Genomic DNA, 639 nt, shown 5'->3' on the forward strand with positions numbered 1-639 from the left:
TACTATCATTATAATAATTATTATTAAACATAATGTCGCATTTATATAACCCATAATATCCATGCTTAGCAATATGTTCTATGCGCCGTGTACCTGCATGTATTCGTAAATAAATGATGATGATATGTAAACAATCCTTCATCTGTAAGATCGAGATAAGGGTTCCGTGTAGACAAAACTAAGCCAGTGCCGCTCTTTCGGCTTCTGAAACCACGAAGAACAAATTCCATTACGCGCATTAAGCCAATTAGTTATTGCCCTGTATTATTGGGGTATCAGGATCATCATAGGGCGAGTGCGCGTGCGCTTGCGTCTGTGGTTCTACCTACTCACTCACTCACCGTACTAAGAGCTCACATCAAAGCAAGGGCCGTAATTTATGAGTTGAGTCCAGGGACTTCCTGCCTGTTCTCCACAAGGGCACAACAAGTGATTACGTCATTTCGCCTAAGAGGCAAAAGCCCGCAGCTCATAAGGTTTAGCGATTGAGGGAAATCTTTGAGGTATACGATCTCCTCTTCACAAGGTACGAGAGCTTAGCTGGGCCACATTTATTATTCATCGTAATAATATTATTAAATCTCTGACGCAATTTGTAATAAATTATGATGGGAGTTTCCTAGTCTCTGGTGAGTGTGT

The sequence above is a fragment of the Aplysia californica genome, unplaced genomic scaffold (genome assembly GCF_000002075.1).
Source record: "Aplysia californica isolate F4 #8 unplaced genomic scaffold, AplCal3.0 scaffold00537, whole genome shotgun sequence".
Classification (NCBI taxonomy): Eukaryota; Metazoa; Mollusca; class Gastropoda; order Aplysiida; family Aplysiidae; genus Aplysia; species Aplysia californica.